General features: G+C 47.1%; 1 protein-coding gene across 7 annotated transcripts in view; it reads left to right on the top strand.

The window, feature by feature from the left end:
- The window catches only part of LOC146789154 (uncharacterized), a 102,936-nt gene extending 82,435 nt beyond the window's left edge, over positions 1–20,501 (top strand). For 4 of the 7 annotated variants that reach the window (XR_014969750.1, XR_014969754.1, XR_014969752.1 and 1 more), the window contains exon 3: positions 20,260–20,501. The gene's annotated coding sequence lies outside the window, so the exon portion shown is untranslated. Of the gene's footprint in view, positions 1–15,739; positions 15,793–20,259 lie in introns of all 7 variants that reach the window. The other 3 variants (XR_014969751.1, XR_014969757.1, XR_014969755.1) reach the window with 1 other exon arrangement.
- Positions 20,502–21,510: the final 1,009 nt, after the last annotated feature.

The following is a 21,510-nucleotide window of genomic DNA, read 5'->3' as shown; positions in this document are numbered from 1 at the left end:
TTCAGGCTAAGTCTTGAAAGAATGTAAAGCAGCTTGTTTTACCAGTCTAATCTCTTGAATGATCAAATGAAGACAACCACACCAGGTATATATTTAAAACATATGTATTTAAGATAAAACACACCCCTCTAGTCTCTTTATGAGACTGGAGTTCGAAATACTTAAGTTACAAGAAAGCAATCATCAGCAATAGTTAAAATACACATTTGGGCCCTAGGGGCGTGCCAAACCATATACTAAAAAAGTGGTATAAGAACCACAACTGAACTAGACACAAGGCCTAGAGCCTGTAGAATCTCTGGGACCCCAAGGAACCACCCAAGGTAGTGACACAGGGGACCCACAGGGACTGTATGCAGTCTGTAAACACAACCTGTTATCTTCTATGGGCAATGTTGCGGTTGGAAATTTAAAGATTAGTGACACTTCTAATCGAGTCAGGACCAAACCCTTTTGGACTTAATAAGTTCTAGGGCTAACACCCACGGGAGCACCAAAGTACTCTAGTTACCTCACCCAGGGAAGCCGGGTGCATAGGTGTCTTTTGGTATCAGGTCGCGTTGTCGATTTCAATGGAAGACTGCAAAGAACTGCTGCTGCCGTGAAGAGAAGTGTCCTAGGAGATCCAAGCCTGGATCTGGGATGGAAGGAACCTGAAAGCAGAGGGGACAGAGTCTGGGTCATTTGCCAGTGACCAAGGGTAGGATGGACCAATGGCCACAGATGTCTGGTGCTTCAGGTTAGTTGATGGGTGTTTTGACTCTTCAGCCACAAGGTCCAGGAGGCGTCGACTAAATCCACGAGACTGATTCGTGCTGCCCCACAAAGTCTGTTGAGTGCTGCGGTGTCTGCGACCAGATTGGACCCAACAAGCCTTGGCAACGGCAAGTCACTGGAATTTAGAGAAAGGAGTGCGGTGCAGACCAGCAAGGTCTGAGGGACTCACCCAGCGAGAGTTAGTCAGGGCACGCCTGGAGCAACCAGGAAAGCCCAAGCAGAAAAAGAGTTGCCTTTGTGGGGACCTGCTAGTCAACGGGCTAGTGATCGCAAAGGAACCTCGAGCAGTCGCACTTTGAGGTGGCCCACGGGTCACTCGTGGAGTGGAGGCCACAATCTTCAGTGCAGGAGGTGCTCAAGGCTGGGGCTACTCTGAGCCCAAAGCACAACTTCAAGGAGGACCAGGAAGATAGTGTTGCTGCAAATGTTCACGGTGTCCAGGGGTTACAGTTCCACGTCACCCATGATAGCCACGGGCATCAGCTTTGCTGTGGACTCAGGGTAGCCTCGGAAGTCTGGAAATCTACCTCTGGTGATGCAAAGTCTTCAGCGTCCGGCGGGAGCTTCAGCAATGCAGACCGGTCAGTTGCTTCTTTGGTGCCTGCCAAACAGGGGAGTCACTCCATGACCCCCAAGGGAGATTTCTTCAGTCTTCTAGTCAGGATAGAAAGTTGAAGGTCCATGATATGTTGCAGAGTTTCGTCCTGGGTAATAAGTCCTAGGGATTGGATTCCTATACTTATAGTAAGTTTAGGGGATGGACTAGTTCTAAGGCCCCACCTACAGGTGGGTCTGGAAAGGGGGGTGGTTACACCCATTTCCTTTGTCCAGTTTCGCGCCAGAGCAGGGAGCCCCTGCAACCGGTTTGAACTGGACTATGCACAGGGGCACCAAGTGTGCCCCCAGTGCAGGACTTCAAAGCACCAGAGTGTTCCCACCCAGCCCCAATACACATCTGCCTGTCTGGGGAGGTGGTTACACCTCCCTGTGACAGGAAACCTATTGACCAGGCCTCCCCTGCCTGAGTTTCGGTCAGCAGCATTTTGTGATGCCAGGGCTCAGGAAAGTCCTACCGGGTTTGACCAGTGTGAATGTGTCTCCCTCTAGAAGGGTGGAATACTACCCCCTCCGCCAGAATTGGCGGGGGGGGGGGGGGGGGGAGAGGGGTAGTATTCCAAAGCGTTTGACACCAAACATGACCTGTTTTAATGCAGCCATTCCAAAGTTAGCATTTACCGCGAGGTTATAATGCACTTAAGAGTATATTGTATGGCTGTATCACAGAACAGCTATTAGGAAGTATTTCCGAAAGGAAAGCTGCAGAGGGGCTGAGCTCATGCTTGGGCACCCTCTCACACAAAACCAAGCACTCTGCCTTCAGGACTGTCAAGGCCTGCCATAGGAGTCACTTATAGGTTTATATGTGTCTGTGTGTATATGTGGATATAGGTAGCCTATACCACGATAAGGGGTGCAAGCACACCCTTACCCAGGCTGTAGTAGCAGACCTGTGGTGCCATTTTGGAGTGCTTCCCAGGGGTGGATTAATGCATGCTGCAGCCCCTGGTAGGCCTCTGAGGTACCTATGCCCTAGGTACATAGTTTACCATATACTAGGGGCTTATAAGGCACACCAGAATCCAATTAGTTATGTACCTAATGTACATGCAAACCATTTTAGAGAGGAAGCAGCTAGGCTGTGGTCCTGATTAGCAGGGCCACAGCCAGACTAAGGTCAAACTAGTGAAACACCAGAAAAGAGTGGGGGTACCCATGTGAAGCAGATCCTACTCTCCTACACAATCTACCCCCCCCCCCCCCCAAACGCAGGGACATTAAACTAACCATGACCAGTTGAGTCTTCATGTTCTAAGTGGAAATACCTAGAGAGACCATCTACATTGGCATGGTTACTCCCAGGTCTATGTTCCATTGTAAAATACATCCCATGTACAGAAATGGACCACCTAAGCAGTTTGGGGTTTTCACCCTTCATTTGTTTTAGCCATAAGAGGGGCTTATGGTCTGTCTGAACAAGGAAGTGAGTACCAAACAAGTATGGCCTCAACTTCTTCAGAGCCCAAACCACAGCAAAGGCCTCCCTCTCAATGGCTGACTAATGTTTCTCTCTAGGGGTCAGCCTTTGCTTATGAAAGCTACTGGCTGATCAACTGTGACAGTACAGCCCCTACCCCCAATTCAACTGTTTGAACAATGAACTTCATGGAGTAGTCTGGACGCTGCAGAATGGGAGCAGTGCACATGGCCTGCTTCAGGTCATCAAATGCCATTTGACAGCTAGCTGTCCACTGAAGCTTTTTGGGCATCTTTTTAGAAGTTAAGTCATTCAGGGGTGTCACTATTGATCCATACCCTTTGACAAATCTCCTATAGTACCCAGTCAGGCATAAGAAGGCTCTCACCTGAGTCTGGGTAGTTGGAGCAACCCAGTCGATTATGGTCTGGAATTTGCTCTGCAATGGTTGAACCTGGCCTCCACCTACAAGTTGGCCGAGGTACACAACCTGACTGCCCTATCTGGCACTTAGTAGCCTTGATAGTTAGGCCTGCTTTTTGCGGGGCCTCCAAAACTTTCCTTAGGTGGACCAGGTGATCCTCCCAGGTGGAGCTAAAGACGGCAATATCATCTAGATATGCTGCACTAAAGGCTTCCAGACCTGTGAGAACTGTATTCACCAACCTTTGGAAAATGGCAGGTGCATTTTTCAGACCAAAGGGCATGATCACAAATTGATAGTGCCCACTAGGGGTTGAAAATGCTGTCTTTGGCTTGGCATCATTAGCTAGCCTGATTTGCCAGTAGCCAGCTGTCAAGTCAAATGTGCTAAGGTACTTGGCTGAGACCATAAGCTCATCTGCCCTTGGTATTGGATGGGCATCAGTCCTAGTGACTGCATTGAGATCCCTGTAGTCCACACAACCTTATCTCTCTTTTTCCACCACTGGTGTGAGGTTTTGGCACCAGGACCACTGCACTAGCCCAAGGTCTATCTGAGGGTTCAATAACACCCAAATCCAACATTTTCTGGACTTCTATCCTGATACAGTCCCTGACATGGTCAGGTTTCCTATAAATCTTATTTTTAATGGGCAGACTGTCCCCAGTGTCCACTTTAGAAGTGCACCAGGTAGTCTGACTTGGAGTCAGTGAGAAGATGCGTCTGCACTGTTTGAGCACCTGTGTGCGGTCCACTCCACTTGTCCTGGAGAGCTGCTGGGGCCACAGGCTCCAACACCCACACTTTCTGTCCTGGCTGGTAAACAGTCAGTACAGCATTTTGGTCATGCCAGGCTTTTTGCAGTTCCTGGCTAGCCTCAAGGTTTTTGTTTGCCTTTATGTACTCAGCCATCCTGGAGCGGAGACCAAGTACATAGTGCACTATGTCTTGCTTTGGGGGCTTGAGAAGTGACTCCTATCCTTCCTTCACCATACACAATGGACACCTGACAGGGTGCCCAAACAAAAGTTCAAATGGGCTGTAACTAACCCCCTTTTGAGGCACCTCCCTGTATGCAAATAAAAGGCAGGGCAAGAGAACGTCCCATTTTCGCCTAAGCTTCTCTGGGAGTCCTTTAATCATGCTCTTTAGAGTTTTGTTGAATCTCTCTACAAGTTCACCACACCATATCACCCACAATGCAATGGTTTAGTTGTTTGCTCCACACTCCTTCCACATAGCAGTCAAGTAACTAGACATGAAGTTTGCACCTTTGTCAGATACTACCTCCTTAGGAAAGCCTACTCTTGAGAATACACCCAGGAGAGCTCTTGCCACTACAGGTGCTGTAGTGGTCCTTAGGGGAATTGCTTCTGGATACCCGGTGGCATGATTCACTACCACCAGTATATATCTGTGCCCAGTTGCTGTTTGGGGATCCATAGGGCCAACAATGTCAATCCTTCCCTTTCAAAGGGCATCCCCACCACAGGTAGTGGTATCAGGGGGGCCTTTGTAGTGCCACCTGCTTTGCCACTGGCTTGGCAGATTACACAGGAGCGACAAAACTCCTTTGTGTCTTCTGACATGTGAGACCAGTGAAAGTGATGAACAATTCTGTCCCTAGTCTTGTTCTGGCCTAGGTGTCCTGCTAGGGGAATATCATGGGCTAGTGTCAATAGGAAGCCCCTAAACTTCAGAGGTATTACCAACCTCCTGGATGCACTAGGCTTGGGGTCTCTACTCTCTGAATATAGGAGTCAATCATCCCAATAAACTTTATGGGTGCCACTAGCATTCCCAGCAGCCTCATCAGCAGCTTGCTGTCTGAGGGTTTCAAGAGAGGGGCAGGTTTTCTGCTCCTGGCTCAGATCAGACCTGGAAGGGCCCCCTGTCCCCAAGAACTCAACCTGATCAGGTTCAAGCTCCTCTGGGACATGTCCTTCAGGCTCAAGATCATTTCCCTGAGGAGCCTAATCAGTATCCGGAGACAGGTGGGAAGGCTCTGCCTTAACCCTTCTGCTCTTCCTCTTGTGAGGCACCTGGTCCATTATTCCAGAATCCAGGGCCTGTCCAGTTTTAGACATTTTAGCCTGTGACCTGGTCACAGCAAAGACATGTGCAGGGATCCCTAACATTTCTGCATGTGTCCTGAGCTCCACTTCAGCCCAAGCTGAAGTCTCTAGATCATTGCCAAGCAAGCACTGTACTGGTAGGTCTGCACTTACCACATCCTTCTTAAGGCCAGTTACCCCTCCCCAGGAGAAGTTAACTGCCAGAGAATGGTCTGTTCTGACATTGCTAGCATTGGTCACTTGGTACATTTCACCAAGTATAATCTTCCCAGGATCCACAAGATCTTTTGTCACCATTGTGACACTTGCTCCTCTGATGGCCTGCTGGGGTCAGCAAACCACCATGTCCGAGATTGCTTTTAAATAAAGCAACCATTTTTTAAAAAAAAGCAAACTGATTCCTTTTTTTTTTTTACTTTTTAAGAGCGGGCAGTGGTCTCTAGGACCACTGACTGCTCTGAAAAAACGATTTCACTACCATTCCCTTGGGGATCCTTTCCCGTTTCCGAAAGGGTTACCACCTACTTGAAGTAGGTGGTAAAATGCAAATGTTTTGTGACTGCATTTCGGTTGCAAATCATTCTTACATACCACTGCAATTTGGTATTGGGAAGGGATGCCCTCAACGCGCCCCTTCCTAATACCAAATCTGTATGTATATGCTATTCCAACATGTTACCGAATCACAAATTGGAAGTCATAAATACCAAAATGCATTTTACCTGTCGCAAATGGCCCGATTCTGCGAATCAGGTTGATTGGCCCTAAGAATGTTATTCACGGGCTTGTTGGCTTGCCGCCTCTTTGCTCCCGAAGTCTGAGGGCCTTGAAAGACTTATTTGGCAACAAGCAGGCTACTGTGCCTGCTCTTTGTGAAGTCAACATCTATGCCACTACCAGTCTCTGCCAACCATCAGTTCGGCAGCTGAATCCTGCATTGATCAACACTTCACCCCCTGAAGGCAGCACCACAGACCCAGTCTATCCGCGGAGCTCGGCACTCCTTGTTCTCTGACACATGTTCATCCTACCCAATCTGCAGTGGAGCATGATGCTCCATGTGATGTTCGCCCAGGAGCCTCGCTCTAACCTTGCGTGGTGGTGACATGGGAATTGAACGTCTACACTGAACAGAGTTCGGCTCCAGCGCAGCACATTGCACTTGAGCACCACAACAAGGAGGGAAGCCCCCACAGCGTGGAATACCGCCCTGTGCGACTAAGTGCCGGGGTCGTCTTCCGGGCTGGCATGCATTAGTGCTGCAACAAGAAGAGAAGCCCCTGCAGCATCGACTACTGCCCTATGGTGCTGAATGCCATGCACCCTTGGCCACCAAGGACAGAGCAGCGCAGTCAAAGCCTCCACAGTTGTGGTGAACCAGGTGCCCTGGAGGAATGTAGTCGCACTGCACTCCAGTGGGCGATTAGTGTGATAACTGCATGGTCAAGAAGTACTGAGGGAGGCCTCCCATGCTTGTACTGGGCAGTAATAATTTTTAGACAGTTAAGAACCTCACCAAGACTGTCTGGTGCTCTGTTTTCCCCACTCCTGCGCTGGATTAGTCCTTTGGTTAATCCCTGAATGTATGCAGCGTGCAAGCGCTTTGCCTGCATTTACCCCAAAAGTGGCACACCACTTAAGCAGTGTAAAGAAATTACTGTATAAAGGGTAATAGGAGTGCATTAGCTCCGTGCCCTATGTTCTCGCTTTGAGTTATGTAATTGGCCCTAACAACCTGCATAATTGAAAAGGTATATTCAGTATTGCTATCGTTTTGGCTTTACTACAAGTAATCTGTTTAAATGTGAATTCACTGATCAGATCCGATCAGAAACAGCTTTATTCGATTTTAAAAACAAAACCATAAAAGCATACATATATAGTAATACATTCTTAACAAAAGACAATAAAATTTAAAAAGACAGAGTTCGTACCATTAAAAAATAATCTAATTCAAGGCGATCCTAAATCTTAAAATGGTTTTAAGAAACAATGACAGAGGAGATGAGAAATTCATCATCTAACCTTTGCAGTTTGACCAACGCCACTCTGCATTGCCTCAGCCCTAATTTTTTTAAAACGGGTCGAAGCAAACCTTTCCTTGGTTCTGAGTAATATTTACAGAAAAGGATACAATGGAGAGATGATTGAGCAGAGACCTGATCACAGGGGCAAGGAATAAGATCCTTTCACCAACAATTCATCTCAGGGTAGGTAACTAATCTAAAAAAGACATTTATCCTAAAACGGGTCAGAAGCATTCGAGAATAACAACTAGGGACTAATTTCAAGTATGGCTGTATACCTTGATTTTGGATAAGTAGTTGGTTAGCCATAACGGAGCTCTTACATTTCTCTAAATGCCAGCGTTTCTCTGTTAGAAAGTGCAGGCAGGATTTCTTGAGCTTCTTTCTTGACAAGTCCGCCATACTTTCTGGAAAGTCAAAGAATTCCGGATGGCCCATCTCGATAAAAAAACTTTTAAGATAATTAAACCAGGAAATTTTCGAGGCCCCATCGAGACCTAGACAGTCCCTGATTATATCCCTGTTCAAGCCTGTCTCGATTCCAGACCAGACTTTGTGCCACAACAAAATGGGCTCCAAATTAATAAGGTCTGAGATATATAGTACACCCAGCTCTTGATGACAGACATAAGAAGAAGTAGACCTGGGCACTGCCAGTAGGAAGCGAAGGAAGGCATTCTGACAAGTCAATGCTCGAGGTATTCACTATCCCCCAGATTCCTGCACCGCACAGTGCTGTAGATACACATTTAGATCTATAAATATCTAGCAGTACTGATACTGGGCGGCCTCCTACCTTGTTTGAAAAATGCTTGACAGCCCCTATAGCTCGTGAAAGTGCTAGTTTTCGTGATTCCCCTGCTGCTATCCAAGTGCCCTTTTTGTCGAAGTTAATACCCAAATAAGAAAAGGTGTTGACAGTCATAATTTTTGTGTTGGACAAAAAGGAGTTGCAGTGGAGGTTCTTCTTTTTTGTGCAGCACATTGTAAAGGTTTTGCTTATGTTAATCTTTAGGCCCCTATTACCCATGTATTCTGAAAAATTACTAATCGATCTTTGGAGACCGATTTGAGTCCGAGCCATAATTACAGCATCGTCTGCGTATAAAAGAATGGGGATATAGGAGTTGCCAATTTTAGGATAGTCCTGCTTATCTTCCAGAAGGTGAGATGCAGCTGAATTAATATATAAATTAAACAAAAAAGGGGCTAAAATACAGCCTTGTCTCACTCCCTTTCCTATAGGGAATTTGGAAGTGCAATCCCCCTTGTCCCCAAAACGCACCCTGGCACCTGCATCTCGATATAATTCTCTGATGAATATTAAAAGGATTGGGTCCACTCCCATGTCCTGCATAATTAGCCATAGTTTGTTATGGTTAATACAGTCAAAAGCCGAACTTAAATCCACGAATGTAAGAAATAAGTTCTCATTTTTGGCCTCGACGTATTTGGCTACTAATAGTGCTAGGTTCAGACCTTGCTCAGTTGTTCCCAGGCCTTCCCTAAAACCATATTGGAACTGGGAGAGAATACCTCTTTCATCAGCCCAAGTTTGCAATTTATTGAGTATAACTCTACCCGCGATCTTCATGAATGAGTCAAGTAAGGAGATCGGTCTATAACACTTTGGTATATTGCGATCTCCTTTCTTGAAAATGGGCCCCACGATGGCTTCCTGCCAAGTCTGTGGAAAGCCCACTTTTGTAAAGCTGTTAAGAACGTTAGTTAAAAGAGGAGCCCATAACTTATTATTAGCCTTGAATATATCCACGGGTATTCCATCCGGGCCCGGGGCCTTTCCCGCTGGGCTCTTGTCAATGGCTGTCAAGACTTCTTCCAAAGAAAAGTCGACATTAATTGGATAGGGCAATACATCCTGAGATCTTAAATTTAGCCCCCCTTCTATGACTACCTGAGGGTCTTCTTGATAGAGCTCCCGGAAATAGGTCACCCAAGTCTCTTCTGTGATGGCTATTTCAATGGAAGCTGATTCATTATCAGTAAAGAAAGGAGCATTTACAGCTTTCCAGAAAGCAGTATTATTTTTGGAATGGCAAGCTTCCCGAAGGGTATGCCAAGCATCCTGTTTAATTTGTTTCTTCATTTTTTAGGTCTTGCGAGCCAAAGGCTCGAAGAGACATTTTATAACTGGGCTTTTCAAAGTGCTGCCGTGGCCTAAAGCTACAGTGCACGTGAGCGTGCACGCGCGCAGCCGCCAATCACTGCTGCGCGCGCACCACTCACGTGCTTGCAGTTGCCACACGCAGCGCTCCCGTCCAAGCGATCACTTTCTCTTTGATCGCGATCGCGATCACTTTCTTTTGCTGCTGGTGGGTGACAGTGTGACAGCTGAGCTCACTTGTTGTCAGATATCTCATGTCTTTCATTGCGATTATTGTGTGAGAGTTTGTTTGTGTTAAAATGAATGCCCAGATGGACGGCCCTTGTTTAAGTGCATCTGCATAATGTTTCTAACAGATTAATGAGTAATTTACCGCACGCACCACGCCCACCTCTCCCACGGCTCTTGGACGCAAACTTTCAACATTACAGACGCTGCCCGTCTGGAAGGCTCGTGTGAGGCATCCCGGGAAGGGGCAACAAAGGTGCGCACGTGCGTTAAAGGTTTAACAATGGATTTTACACGGAAAGCGCCCAGTATAACGCATGACAGGGGGACTTTCAAGAGGGCGCTAAACAGGAAACTACCTTGTGTACACAGACAGTACAGCCACACGTGGAATCTGTGTTAGTCGAAATTAGTGACAAGTTGTGACGCTGGCTTTTGCACGTCTGGTTCTTGCATTTCTTCGTGCTGCTGTGCAGACCATCCACAAAACAGACACTGTGGTCGTGGCCCCGCCTTGCCTTTAATGAAGTGAATGGATACAATGTTACAACGAACCTTCAACCAGTGTAGCGCAAACCCTGGTTAAAACGCTGTCGGTTCGTCGCCGCTCACAAGTTACTGGCACGTGTTAATTCACTCATTCATCGGTTGTTCAACACTACATTAGCAAATTGTGAACTGCGGCCCCTTACTTGTGACCGGCGTCCATCTAACCCGACTCCATCACTTCGGAGATGGACGTCCGAACCTGCACTCGTGCCACCTCTCTGTTTTTTGTCGGCAGTTGTGGTTCAGTTGTGTCGGTAAAACCTCACCATGTGTTCTGCTGGATGGCGACGAGGCCTGTGCCCCTTCTTAAATCCGCCGACTCCACAGCAACCTTTCTGTCTATAAGAACCTCTGTGCAGCAGTCTGAACCTGTTCCTGTGTTGCTCCGGGGAAACAGAAGCTAGTGTGAACGAACTTCGTTTTCCAAATGACAAATTCAAAACAGATGCTGTTTCTTTTAGGTCTTTCGCGCTGCCTGTATACGCCGTGGTTTGATCCTCGGCAGACTTAGCACGGTTAAGAGTGCTGCAGATTGAGCTGGAAAACGCCTCCCGCGTTTATATTTGGGAAGGAGCATTTTGCAGCTGCATCGCTCTGTTGCACACTTGGTGCGGGCACTGGTGCCCACGAATCTGTGGACTTGAGGCACGGGATGATTTTCCAGTTTATAGCACTAGTCCTTAAATAAAACCTAGTATCAACTGTGTGGGAATTTTGACTTGAAAGCGAGCGTGGAAGCATTTGACTGTTTTTTATTTCTATACTTGCCATTGCACACAAGCGTCACGAATTGGAAACAAGCTGAAGGAAAACGAGCAAAGTGCATCTAGCGCAAAATGGGTGGATTGTGTCTCTGTTCTGAAATGTCTTGTGTTCTTTTTGGGGGATCGCGATCCTTCCACAGCAGGGCAGCCATGTCACTAAAATTCAGTCAGAGCTGCCAGTTCTCGCTTGGAATCACACACTCCTTTGTGCTGCCCTTTGACCTGCCCGGGAAGGCATGGACATTGTCACCTGCTTCCTGGGCTGGGCCGGTTAAGGGCTCGCTTCTAACACGACGCACGATAATCTCAGGTTCCTGACAGAACCGACGCAGCCTTTCCTACCTCTAAGATTGGTACTCTAAACCTACTAAACATCAGTAGATAAGCATCTGTTACTAAGTGCTATTTTAAAACGGTCACATTTTGTTTATAAAACATAATTAGTTACCATAGTGACAGAAGATACTGGTTATGCCCCCACCTTGCCTTCCCACGGGTCATATTGCACCCTGTTGCTGGTTTTGCCTAGGCGATCTCAAATTTATGTATTAACTTCATATTTCTGATGCCCTCTGTCCCACTCAAAATGGTACTTCACCTCGGGTGTTTCTGGGTGGGAAGCACCAGAGGAGCGGAAGCCAAGCCCGTGGATCTGTTGGCATCTCGGCGCTCTGCCCACGCACCCGCCCCTCTTGCTGCCAGACAAATGAACACAATAATAAAGCAAGTGCTGGGGCGAAATGTTTTTCCAAGGAGCCCAATCTCGGGGCTACTGAATGCCAGGGTTGCCGAATACTAAAGCTGCCTAGTTTTCTTCTTTTATTTCACCTTATGCCTTTGTTTTACACCTCTCTACGCACTCTTTATCTCTTTCATGTTCACGTTCATCACTATCTTCCCACTTTCTGTCATGTTGGGTTTCTCTTAATCTCTCTTTCTCCTTTCTGCCTTTCTATCGCTTACTCTGAATCAAAGTCTGGTGAGAAATTAAGCCTGAGTCCCAAAAATAAACACCGGAGTTTTCTTGCACAAAGTAAACACGGTTTCCTGCCCCTACAACAATCCTGCATTATTCTCCGAGTATTCGGGGAATCTTGCAGATTAGATCTTGTTAGCAGACCGTGCCCCCCCCCCCCCCACACACACACACACACACACACACACACACACACACACCACGAGTGCCAAAGGCTCGAAGAGACATTTTATAACTGGGCTTTTCAAAGTGCTGCCGTGGCCTAAAGCTACAGTGCACGTGAGCGTGCACGCGCGCAGCCGCCAATCACTGCTGCGCGCGCACCACTCACGTGCTTGCAGTTGCCACACGCAGCGCTCCCGTCCAAGCGATCACTTTCGCTTTGATCGCGATCGCGATCACTTTCTTTTGCTGCGCAGACCCATCCTCCTCTGCCGGCACACCCACAATTGGCAACATTACTAGCGCTTGTTCTCTATCTCATTGGATTCTTACCCCCTTGATTCCTTCTCCCATTCTCTTTCTCTAGACTCTCTCTCCTCTTCACGTTTCCTCTTTCTGTCTCTCACGCAATCTTTCGTTGTCACCCCTCAATCTCTCAACATCTGTGTGTTCCGCTCTCTCTCTTCCTGTATCTTTCGCTCTCAACTCTCTCGCACACACACCATAATTATCTTTCTTTTTCCTGTAATCCTAGCTTCCTCTCCTGGGTCCTTTCTGTGCCTCTCTGTCTATTAATCTTTCTCCCTTCCGTTGTCACCCACATTGTCTCTTCACCTCTCCCTGTCTCTCCCGCACCGCTCTCATTAACCTACTCACTCTTGTCTTGATTGCTCTCCCACCCTAAACAGTCCCCTTCCACTCACTCCCTCGCTTTCCTGCCCTCACCCCCTCCTTACCTCTCGATGTCGCGTGTTCGAGAGACCAGAGGAACATTAAAAGAATTCTATAATAATCTGTAAAAATAAAAAATAACTAGAAAAGTGAAACGCGAACAAACTCAAAAGTAAAAATTAAAAAAACATACACGCGGTTTACTTGTTTTCATCTTCGAAGTCTTAGCCGTTAATTGTGATTTTATATTTGGGGGCCCGCCGTTTCACTCGCAGTAAGAAATTGTCCACCCAAACCTCAATGCTGCCCTTTTCCCACATATTAAAGCCAGGGTTTGATATTACTTATTCCAGCGGTGATAGCTTCGAGGACAGCCTAAGACATACGGAGCGGTTCTGACACGGGCTATGGAGCCGCCCTCACCTGATCAGCGGGCAGCGTGTAGGGCTGCCCACGTCCGGTTTTCTATTGGCACCGACGGTAGTTTAACGCCTTGGAAGGTACAAAAATAAGCAAAATAACCGAAAGCAGGTATTTTCCCCATTGCCTGTACATACTTGAAATAGCAAACATGAGTAGAAAGCACTTTTTTTGATGTGTTCGAGGGAGCTGCTAACGGTCCCGGGCTAATAATTAAAGAAAACAGAGACAGTAAAGTGATGCTATTAATTAATATATACGATTTTGTTTAAAGTCACATTTAGTATCATGCCCGGGCCTTTCACAGACTCTTAACACAACAACACCTGACTGGTATGTTTCCTTTGGGAAGGTGGCAACCCTGGCAGTGTGGTACGTTTCAGGTGCAAGAGAGAGGTCTGAGTTTTCTGACGTTAACAATGGAACTCATTTAAATAACTTCAAGAGGTGTGGCCTTGAGGTTAAGTGCGGATTTCTGCAGCAGGCACCATAGCCCACTGAGCTACAAGCATTTGCAATGCAATAGGTCTTGCACTTACGCAAGTTTCAGCTATTGACATTGCAAATAACAATGCCTTTTATTTTTGTTTTCGTTTTTAAAACATAAATAAAAGGCATTGTCATTAACAATGCCAACAGTTTAAACTCACGTAAATGCGAGACCTATTGCATTGCAAATGCTTGTTTGACTGCCTGTTGGTAAGCAAATCTAGCAGATCTAACTTCATCCATTACCCTGGGAACTCGCTTAAGTTGGGTCATTAAAAGGGCATGGGTCTTGCTACACTCTCTATCAAACCATCTCTTACTTCTATTGGCCCCAGAATGCGAGGGTTTTGTAAGTAACTTTCCAATTTCCTCAGTAATACTAAGGAATGCATCGATCACTTTGGGAAATTCTACATTCTCAGTGAGGCAGATATTAAATTCCACTTCCTTGGAACGAATTAAATTTCCAAGGAAGGTCCCTGGTTCCACTTTGTCCCATTTTAAAGTATAACCATTCTTCCTGGCAAGTTCTAATCTATAATTATATAGGTTCTGGACCGTAGAGTCAGTATTACTTTTACCCATCGGAATGGCAAAGGACATACTAAGTGGTAAGTGGTCACTCATTACTACCTCGCATAATTCAAACGCACAAATGTGGTGAGAGTATCGTTTAGATATTAGCAGGAAGTCAATGACTGATTTACAGCTCCTTCCTATAAAGGTAGAATTAAACGGAACTGGTGGGGAACAAAGTTCATTTGCGAAGCCTAAGTCCAGGGAAAAAAGTATGTCATTTAAGTGGTTTCCCAAGAAAGTATGAGAAAAATGTGCTGAAGGAAGACCTTCCCTCTCCCCCAAATCGCATATGTTTTGGTCACTAAATGGACATAAAGTGTAATTAAAATCGCCAAGTCAAATCACACCGATATCTGAGGGTTCGTTTTCATCTATATTTTTTAGGGTCTCGTGTAGTTCTTTTAAAGTTGAGGCCCATAAGTCTTTTGGAATGTTGTTATAGAAATTTATCAAGTTTATGTGTTGTTTACCCCCAAACGTTATGTGCAAAACTTGATAAAAAGCAGAAACTGGTAGGAAGAAGATCTTTGTTTCGATTAAGCAGTTTGAAACATAAGTGCATAAGCCCCCTTTGTTTCTCCCTCTTAGAGTGTGTATTGCTGGCGTATGATAGGTACGATAACCATTCATATGGATGGGATCTACTGACCAGCATTCCTGGAGGCAGATGATCGAATACTTTTTTAGGAAAGAAGTAAAATTTATATCTCCTAGCCTAGAAGACAGGCCTGCAATGTTCCAAGACAAGAATGTAAGAACGGAACCTATATCACCCTCTGGCAGAGAAGGGACAATAGTAATTTCACGGGGGACGACCCTTTCAGATGTTCCTCTGTTAGGCCGTGTGGAATTGTTTAGTATCTCTTCACCCGCGGTGTTTATGGTGGTAATTTCAAAGTTGTCGCTAGGGGAGGCTAACGATTGTGCGGACCATTGATCAGACAATGTTATTGATACGTCATCATTTGCAACCTCCCCTACAAAATCAAATACATGAGGATTTAACGGTAGTCAGTCGACCATATCTAGGCAACTGTACCTATTTATTCTTGGGAAGGACTCCAAACCAGCCCTGTTCAGTTGGAACCAGCCCACCTCTTACGGGGTTAATATTTGAATTGCCTCTCCCTACCTGGATCCACATATTGTTATTTGCTTGGTAGGGGTAAAAATAAGCAAGGGGTAATGGAGTAATGCTGGTGTGATGCAAAGAAGGTCGTGCCTTTAGGATGTATTTTACAGCCTGTATGTCGTTAAAATTGACAACAATACAGTCCCCCGATGTATCTTTATTACTTCTGCCCACCCAACTGACTCTCCGGACAAACAAAATCTTAGCATGGGTACAAGGAGGGAGTGATCGGTTGGTATTGAGCCAATGCATTGTTTTGTTCTTTAGCTCATGGTATGACTCAGTAATTTTTTCTTCAACACTAGGTACCCCCGTCAATACAACTACATATGGTGCGGATTCTGGTGGAAGATCTATGGTGGGTAATTTGTAAACATTACCATGGGAGTAATCAGTTCTATTTACCTTTACATTTATATTCTGAGCCATAACATAGTTAGCTTTTGCATTGACATCAGAAGATTTCTGCGGGGGCATGACACCTGTGTGTGGGTTTTTAGTGCCGCTAGTATTTGTGATATTTTCAATACAAGCAGTAGCCTCGCCTTTGCCCCGAGATGTTCCTGGCAAGGGGGAGGAGGTTTTCTCTTTAGGATTGCTTACAGTGTTAACAAGAGGAGGATGTTCGCAGTGCTCTCTATATAAATCTGTTTTCATCAATTGATTGAGTTCAAGATTTGTTAGAGCAGTTTGTTCTAATTTCTTAAGACGCTCCTCTATCTTAGTAAGTCTATCCAAAATTGGACAGGTTGAATATTCAAAGACTTCCCTTATTTTTAGATAAAAACCATCATCTATTTGCCTGGGTAGATCTGAAGTAGCTTCAGTCAAGGGTAGGTCGACAACCCCCAGAATATGATTAGGTGGAAGTTTAACACTTTTTGGTTTAGTCGATCTTGGCTGGTTCCCCTTTTTCCCACGCGGGGCAGCCTTCTGTTTTTGCTTAGCCCCTGAGATTGGGGCAGGGGAAGGTGAGATAACCTCAGAAGTTGCGTGTGTTTGAGCTCGAGTAGATACACCTTCTGGTTGAACAGTCGCAACATCAGCAAAAATAGATTCAGACCTGATAGTGCTTCTAGTGTCTTTGTCCCTATTCCTTTCCGAAGTTAAGACCATAGAAGAGTCAGTACTTTCCCCCTCACTAATCGTACAATTAGTTGAAATAGAATTTATATTATTGGCCACAGGTGTAACGGCTAGAGCAATTTTCCCTAAAGAAGAACGTTTGGCAGCAAGAGGATCCAACGAGAGACGACGCTCTGTAAGATCGATTTCACGTTCTAATAAATTAGTAGCTCTTACGATGAAATTGTCCAAAGTTCCTGCCATGGTGGTGCCAGCAACGGTACTCTTGGTCCTAGGCATTCCTCCCGCAGTTTTCATAATGATTGCCTCTATCAATTAAATTAACGTGCACGGGGGGTAGCCCAGCCCAGCGTCTCCAGTCTCGAACGGCCTCAAACGGCCCGCTCTTTGCCCGGTCTTCGCCCCGGCTCTCGTCCCGCGCGCGTCCCGCTTGTGCGCGGGACTAAACTATACTCTTAAGAGTAGGGGCCGGAAGAGGAGGAGCCGGGAAGAGGAACCAGCTGCGGTGACCAGCGAGCAGCCTGGTCCTCGCAGTCCCGGCTCAGCGCAGTCCAGGTAGGATTTAGTGCCCCCCAAAGCAGCGAAGCAGTCCTTGTGTCACCCAACAGGTTCCGAGTGCAGTGATCCGTAGAAGTAGAGGGCAGTAGCAGACCCACGAGCGGCTCCCGCGAAGCGGGCTCCGCGAGGCTTTAGTACTTTCAGGGGGAGGAGCCGGGAAGAGGAACCAGCTGCGGTGACCAGCGAGCAGCCTGGTCCTCGCAGTCCCGGCTCGGCGCAGTCCAGGTAGGATTTAGTGCCCCCCAAAGCAGCGAAGCAGTCCTTGTGTCACCCAACAGGTTCCGAGTGCAGTGATCCGTAGAAGTAGAGGGCAGTAGCAGACCCACCAGCGGCTCCCGCGAAGCGGGGGCCGCGAGGCTTTAGTACTTTCAGGGGGAGGAGCCGGGAAGAGGAACCAGCTGCGGTGACCAGCGAGCAGCCTGGTCCTCGCAGTCCCGGCTCAGCGCAGTCCAGGTAGGATTTAGTGCCCCCCAAAGCAGCGAAGCGGTCCTTGTGTCACCCAACAGGTTCCGAGTGCAGTGATCCGTAGAAGTAGAGGGCAGTAGCAGACCCACGAGCGGCTCCCGCGAAGCGGGGGCCGCGAGGCTTTAGTACTTTCAGGGGGAGGAGCCGGGAAGAGGAACCAGCTGCGGTGACCAGCGAGCAGCCTGGTCCTCGCAGTCCCGGCTCGGCGCAGTCCAGGTAGGATTTAGTGCCCCCCCAAAGCAGCGAAGCGGTCCTTGTGTCACCCAACAGGTTCCGAGTGCAGTGATCCGTAGAAGTAGAGGGCAGTAGCAGACCCACGAGCGGCACCTCACTGTGATACTTGACAATTGCATAATTTCTAAAAATATGTATTCATGTTGTTTGGTCTTGTTCTATGTACAATATAAAAATACATTTTTATACAACTGTGTGGAGTCTGTGGTGTATTCATTGTGTTACTGTATGAATGTGTTTTCACACTGCCTCTGTAGATAAGCCTGCGTGCTCCGCACCAAGCTACCAAAGGGGTGAGCACAGGTTATCTTGGTGTGTATCGGACTTACCCTGACTAGAGTGGCCCTATTTGTGATGTACTGTTACAGTACACAAAACACATGATACTGTTACAATGCTCTTAGGCGTGGCAGGCTTATGTAATTCAGTTAGGCTATGTATGAGATGAAAGATCATGTGTGCGTACATAGGGCTGGGTCTTTCACAATGAGGTTACAGTGAAAAGGCGAGCCCATAGGTCAGCGTTACTGTAAGCGAGTAGACCTTCTCTGATTCTCCACTGCGCCATGTTAGTATTGTAACATGTCTAAGATGTGCAAAGTTCTAATTAGCAAGCGTAGCCTAATGTAGATTCTGATTGCTGGTCGTGGTGTCTGTCACTGTTCCTATATCTCCAACCCTGGGAAGGTTTTCTATGCAAAATAGCAATATTTCTTTGCTAATGCCAATATTTTCTAGAAAGTAGTAGTTGCAACTGGAACTGCAAGTGTCCTTTTCTTGTGAGTGAACTTTTAGTTTGTCCTCATACCATTAAATTGTCACTATTGACGTGTTTCCTGGAGAGCAAAAAGTGGGGCTAGATGCCCGCGGTGGGTAGCCGGCAGGGAGCAGACCCAGCTCCAGAGATCAAGCCCAGCAAGCCGTATTCGCTTTCTCTTGTATTTTGTTTGCTTTTGATACATGCACAATTGCCACCGTTGCCTAATGTAAAGTAACGTTTGTTCTTGTGTTTTCAGTGTCTGCCATTTATCGCAGTTTTATACCTCTACTTGTATTTTATACTTTTTTGTAACATGCACACATTTCACTTTTTCCTCTTGTAATGTATCGTTTGCCACCTCTTATATTTTGTTTGCTCTTGATACATGCGTAATTGTCACTATTGCCTCATGTAACGTTTGCTTTTGTAACATGCTCACTTGTAATTTTCTCCTCATGTATCATAACTGTTCCTATTGTGATGCGCTCTGTCACCTTCAGGTAAAGTCCGCGCATTGAATAAATAAAATTTGAACCTGAACCCACAGCCGAACCCAACAGCTGTGAATTTATGGTCCATTCTGTGTGTGTGGGGTCCGCTGGTTCGGACGTGTGTGGGGTCCGCTGGTTCGGACGTGTGTGGGGTCCGCTGGTTCGGACGTGTGTGGGGTCCGCTGGTTCGGACGTGTGTGGGGTCCGCTGGTTCGGACGTGTGTGGGGTCCGCTGGTTCGGACGTGTGTGGGGTCCGCTGGTTCGGACGTGTGTGGGGTCCGCTGGTTCGGACGTGTGTGGGGTCCGCTGGTTCGGACGTGTGTGGGGTCCGCTGGTTCGGACGTGTGTGGGGTCCGCTGGTTCGGACGTGTGTGGGGTCCGCTGGTTCGGACGTGTGTGGGGTCCGCTGGTTCGGACGTGTGTGGGGTCCGCTGGTTCGGACGTGTGTGGGGTCCGCTGGTTCGGACGTGTGTGGGGTCCGCTGGTTCGGACGTGTGTGGGGTCCGCTGGTTCGGACGTGTGTGGGGTCCGCTGGTTCGGACGTGTGTGGGGTCCGCTGGTTCGGACGTGTGTGGGGTCCGCTGGTTCGGACGTGTGTGGGGTCCGCTGGTTCGGACGTGTGTGGGGTCCGCTGGTTCGGACGTGTGGGGTCCGCTGGTTCGGACGTGTGGGGTCCGCTGGTTCGGACGTGTGGGGTCCGCTGGTTCGGACGTGTGGGGTCCGCTGGTTCGGACGTGTGGGGTCCGCTGGTTCGGACGTGTGGGGTCCGCTGGTTCGGACGTGTGGGGTCTGCTGGTTCGGACGTGTGGGGTCTGCTGGTTCGGACGTGTGGGGTCTGCTGGTTCGGACGTGTGTGGGGTCTGCTGGTTCGGACGTGTGTGGGGTCTGGTGGGTCTGATTCGGACGTGTGTGGGGTCTGGTGGGTCTGATTCGGACGTGTGTGGGGTCTGGTGGGTCTGATTCGGACGTGTGTGGGGTCTGGTGGGTCTGATGTGTGTGGGGTTAGCTGTCCTCAGTTGCGCCTTATGAATGTGAGGATGTTTTAACTATAGTAATGGCAAGAATAAGAGCATCAGATGTCTGAAGCTAAATGTGGAGGTCAGAACACTTTGAGGGGGCACTCTGTAAACGGTGGAAACATGAATTCAGGGACCCAAATATTTTCGAGGGTGCCATTACCTTGCTATTTCACTAACCTAAACTTGGTTTGACTTTATCTTATGATTGCAGGTGAGAGTCCCCTGCCTACATCTGGAGGTTATGTACTTCTTGTCCCTTGGCTTCAGGACCCACTTCACAATCTCTGCAGGCGTGCTGGAGGGAATCCAAACGTGGAAAGGATGGTGCTCACTGCGCGTCGCATGCCTTGGCCACTCATCTATCTAGCATGTTTCAGCACTGTTTTCTACAATTTCTAGTGTTTCTCTCCAGACAATGTGCCTGCTTCTATACAATAAATGTTTCTCATTCAACTCTATGGTTCTAATTACATCAATTTTACACAGTAGTGAAAGTTGGAGGTGTGCATTTCTGGTTCTAATTTTAGTCTAATCAACAGTTTGTGACAAATGATGACACTTTCTAGTCTGTTAGCATGCTTCCTGATTTCTGTTAATTTTCTCTAATATTCCACTTTGGTGCTCAGTCCCCCAAAAGGCGGCGTCTTGCAGCTCTGCAGCCGTCAGTTTCCATGAGAGAATGCTCATGGGCAACATTCCACAGGCTAGAGTAACGAGGAGCAGGCAATGGTCTGATTGTTTGGCATAAGTACTCTGCTACAGCTTGTCTCATCTACAGGGAAGTTTCCCGGCATGTCTGTGTACCACCAATTGCCATTGAGCTGTCTCCTGAATCACTGGTGCCAGTCGAGCTCAAAGATTACTGCTACAGCAAGTCTCTTGGCTTGTGCAGAGGATGGTCTGACAACCTGCTGCAGTTTTCTCCTTTATTGTGATCACAATCTTGGCCTATAATGGGATTAATGTTCATGTCTTCTACAGATTGTCAGTGCTTCAGCCCATGTCCACTCTGCCGATTCATCAGTGAAGAAATGAGATTTCCTATTGTGCAGGACTTTCAGGTCTGCTGGGAATGATAACCTGTATTTGAAGTGTGATTAAGGGAGTAATTTCTTAACTTCCAGAAACATTCTCTTTTGTTGTTGCCTCACAAGACATTAACAGGAACAATCAGTACTTCTGCATCGCCGATAGTGTAAACAATTCAGTTTAGTCAGAAGCTTATGTGGGATCCAAGTCAAAACTAATTGTGGTACCCTGACCAACATAGTCTAGTTTCCCAGCTTGACCAAACTGCGTGACCCTGAAAATTTTCTTTTCGTCATTGCTACTCCTTGCTAGCACCATGAGATGATTCAGTTCAGGATGCACACTGTACAAAATCTGTTCTTGCATTTGGTTTAATAGACCGTAATATTACTCCAACTATAACAACAATGAAAACCTTATCTAGGAGGTACAA

The sequence above is a fragment of the Triturus cristatus genome, chromosome 10 (genome assembly GCF_964204655.1).
Source record: "Triturus cristatus chromosome 10, aTriCri1.1, whole genome shotgun sequence".
NCBI lineage: Eukaryota > Metazoa > Chordata > Amphibia > Caudata > Salamandridae > Triturus > Triturus cristatus.
Note: the sequence above shows the minus strand (reverse complement) of the source record. Positions and strands in the feature narration are given on the sequence as shown.